This window comes from Camelus bactrianus, chromosome 10, assembly GCF_048773025.1.
Source record: "Camelus bactrianus isolate YW-2024 breed Bactrian camel chromosome 10, ASM4877302v1, whole genome shotgun sequence".
In the NCBI taxonomy this organism is placed as follows: domain Eukaryota; kingdom Metazoa; phylum Chordata; class Mammalia; order Artiodactyla; family Camelidae; genus Camelus; species Camelus bactrianus.
The window spans coordinates 45553643-45557723 of record NC_133548.1 but is presented as its reverse complement, the minus strand read 5'-3'; the positions used below and the strand labels follow the sequence as shown (position 1 = coordinate 45557723).

Below are 4081 nucleotides of genomic sequence, written 5' to 3'. Positions count from 1 at the left end.
AAAAATCCTTAAATGAATAATGTAAGATTTTTCATCATGCCATAAGAAAAAATGAGAATTATATGCAGTTATAATGACACAACCAACCTAAGAAGCTAGAATACAATGGCTCCAACAGCTGATTCTGAATCCACACTTCCTGGGTCAATATTCCTCCACCATCATTTATTAATGTTACTTAACCTCTCTAGTCCTCAGATTCCTTCTCTGTAAAGTAGAAATAATAGTAGTACAAATTCTGTCAGGATTAACTGAGAAAAAATGCAAACTATTACAGCAGTGCTTGACATACAGAAAGCATCAACTAATTTTTACTACCAATATTAATAAAAGTTGTGAACATAAAGTTAGCTATAAAATCAGTATATTGTATCAGAGTATACTTTTATAACTATTGGAACCCCTTTCACTTCATGATATAAACCCAGAAGCTCTAATTTAAAAAAGCATTGATTGTATTACTAAAGATATATGAAGGCTCATGCTTAGCTCAAGGCAACATAGGAAAAAAAATGTCAATTTTAAGGAAGCAATTCTCAGAATAAACTGGAAACATATCTATCACACAATGGCTTGATTGTCAAGGCATATAAAGTTATTCTTCAACTCAAAATCAACCTAATAAAAATGAGTAGTAAAATAAAACACTGTATTTAATATAAACAAAGTTAGCTCTTCCCTTCCTCTTTCTCTTTTGTTTCCCTTTCCTTCCCTTCCTTTTATTTTCTTTCACATCCTGAATGATTTTGTCCTAAAACCACTGATTGAAGCACAGCTGTGTAGACATCTATGCTGGTGTGCGTGGGGTCAGGGAGTGGGTATGACCAATAGATCAAAACAGGGTGTTGGACCCTGAGAGTCATGAGGAGGGTGTCCTTGTGAGGAGTAGACCAGCACAGGATGTCAGAACAAGAGAGCATAGAGGATGTTCAGATGGGTATGGACGAGAGGGTGTTAGCCCGGCATGAAACTGGATTTGAAATATGGTCCTAATGAAGTAGAGGTCTAGTGATGAGAGACAGAGCCTGAGCAGAGTGGGGTGAGTGGACACTCGTGGGAAGTGTTCTGAAATGAGGGGTGAAACTGTGTGAGCTGAGAAGGGTGTTCCCACAAAAGGAGATGGCAGCCTGACATAAAGTGTTGTAATCCAAGTAGGGTGAGGAGTCACCCACATGGCAGGAGTCACCCACATAGGGAACCTATGCAGGATGTCAGAACCCATCTGCACTGGGCAAAGGACCTTAGCAATGCTAGACTGGTTACATACAAAAAAATTATCATATGAAGAATGTGATTGAAGCTAAAGTGTATAAGATTTTTCACTGAAAAATAAGGGAGTCACAAATGTGAAAGGGGAGAAAATTTTTGATACTGGATTCAAGGTTGTATTTGTGTGCATTCATGATTTTCAGTAAGTAGATAAATAGAGAAATTATTGTAGATGTAAATTTGGGGGGATAACTATATATTATCTATCATCTATCTATTTTGTTTCTGCTTATAATTTTAAATAAAACACTTAAGTTTAATTGTATTCAATCATATATAATCTCTTCCTACTCTTCTTTGTAGGCTAAAGACATAAATGCTAACATGTTCCTCCAGTTATGCTATTTTTAAGATATTTACTAAAGTATTGGTGTTTATTATTTCCTAGTATATTATTTGTGTGTATTGAAATATAGTTAAAATTTTATTCAAGAAATTATTTCTTAATGTTTGATACTATTTTTGCACCAGCTAAGAAGTAACACAATACCCACTTTGATGATTTTACTACTCACTCACATTTAGAAAAAAATCAACATATTATTTAAAAATAATACAATAAACAACCTAGAAATTAATTATAAAAATGAATGGCATCTCATGAAATTTTTAAAAATGACTTGGGGTTTATGTGGGTTATTGAAATAACCTATGCTTTATTTCTGCAGGTACAAATAATAGGAAAAATGCCCAAGTTTCCAGATGTTGAATATTTTTATAGGTATGCTGTTAATGTGGGGAAAGTACAGAAACTTCTTTCAGAGTTTTGGCTAAGATGACTAAAAATATAAGTATTCACAAACATAATTCAATAAGAAATAAGAGTACTGAGAATGAAATTTTTCTAAGCATTAGGATAAAAATGAAAAATGAATTCTTAATTTTGTCACTTCATCAATGATCGAAGTGTTCTAGGCCAAAGGAAGTCTAGTAGCTCTTACACTTTGATAGCAGTTGTCCATTGCCCTAACTCCAGGTAGTTATTCAGAAAGGCTTGGAAACATTCTAAGGAACAATTTCTTGATGTGAACATGGCTGGGATTAATGCTGCCCCAGAGGAGTCAAATGCATTATATCCTCCTATCTTAAAATCTGTATTTTTCTCCCAATAGAAACATTTAAAAGTTCACCCAGGCTGGATGCCAAGAAACATCTTTATGGGGCTTATAAATGGTAGCTGGTTCCAGCCACCTGCTCTCCTTCTAACAGGCATTCCTAGACTGGAAGCTGTACAGATATGGATCTCAGTCCCACTGCGTGTCATGTACCTAACTGCCCTCCTAGGGAACGGCACCATCCTCTTTGTGATCAAAAGCACCTCCAGCCTTCATGAGCCTCAGTACATCTTTCTGTCTATGCTGGCAGCCACAGATGTTGGTCTGTCTTTATCATCTCTACCCACAGTACTTAGTGTCTTCCTCCTGAATCACAGAGAGATTGAGTTCCACTCTTGCCTAACGCAGATGTTCTTCATCCACATCTTCTCCTCCATGGAGTCAGCCATCCTGCTGGCCATGGCCTTTGATTGATTTGTAGCTATTTGCAACCCGCTGCACTATGCTGGGGTCTTAACTCCTCCTCGGATTACTGGGATAGGGCTTGCAGCCATGGTTAGGGGTGTGGTACTGATGGCACCTTTGCCAATTCTGCTGAAGTGATTGCCCTTCTGCAAGGATGTCACTCTATTGCACTGTTACTGCTACCACCCAGATGTTATGAAGCTGGCTTGTGGCCCTATCAGAGTCAACATCATCTATGGGATGTCCCTTGTCCTCTGCTCCTTTGGAGTTGACTCTCTGTTCATCGTCATTTCATACATCCTGATTTTAAAAACAGTGCTGGGCATTGCCTCCAAAGATGGTCAGCTTAAGGCACTTAATACGTGTGTTTCCCACATTTTCACAGTCTGTATCTTTTATGTGCCACTCATTGTGCTGGCTCTAATTCATAGGTTTGGTACTTTCACATCTCCTCTTCTCCATGTCACCATGGCTAGCCTCTTCCTCTTCTTGACCCCTATCCTTAACCCCTTGGTTTATGGCCTAAAAACCAAACAGTTAAGATCTGTGGTGCACAAGATATTCAAGGGTAGGGGAAATTTGCTTAAGTAATCAAGGATGTGTTATATAAAAAGCTGAACTGATTATAACATAGAGTAGAACAGTGGTTGACAGGAGCTAGAGGGTTGAGGAAATAGAGAAATGCTGGTCAAAGTGTGCAAACTTCTAATTATGAAATAAGTAAGCTCTGGGGATCTAATATAAAACATGGTGATTATAGTTAACTATACTGTATTATATACTTGAAAATTGCTTAGAGTAGATTTTAAATGTTCTCACCACAAAAAAAGAAATGATAACTATGTGACATGATGGAGGTACTATCTCTACTATGATAATAATTCTGCAATATATAAGTATATCAAATAAATACATTGTATACTTTACATCTACACATATTATATGTCAAATCTTAATAAACTTGAGAAATTTTTGTTTTGTTTTCAAAAAGAAGAAAAATAAGAAATATAATAGAATGAAGGGTGCAATTGGCAGATAGCAACAGGGTTATAATAAAGGAAGTTTATGTTTCTTCTTCAACAAAAAGGAATTATTAATTAGAAATTCCACATAAAATAAATTCTATCTACTCAGATAAAGTTAATGTCCAAATTTGAAGCAAAGTAAAATATATCATGATATTATGTAACTGTGGAGTGCAAGAAAAAGGGAGGTTTTACCTGGACTTTAAAAACTTCCTCCTTCAAATGGCACAGTAATCGTTATATTAGAACTCTATAGGAGAAAATTAA

The 4081-nt window shown here is 36.1% G+C and overlaps 1 pseudogene; it reads left to right on the top strand.

The window, feature by feature from the left end:
• The first annotated feature begins 2426 nt into the window (after positions 1–2426).
• LOC105068536 (olfactory receptor 51A4-like) lies at positions 2427–3380 on the top strand (annotated as a pseudogene).
• Positions 3381–4081: the final 701 nt, after the last annotated feature.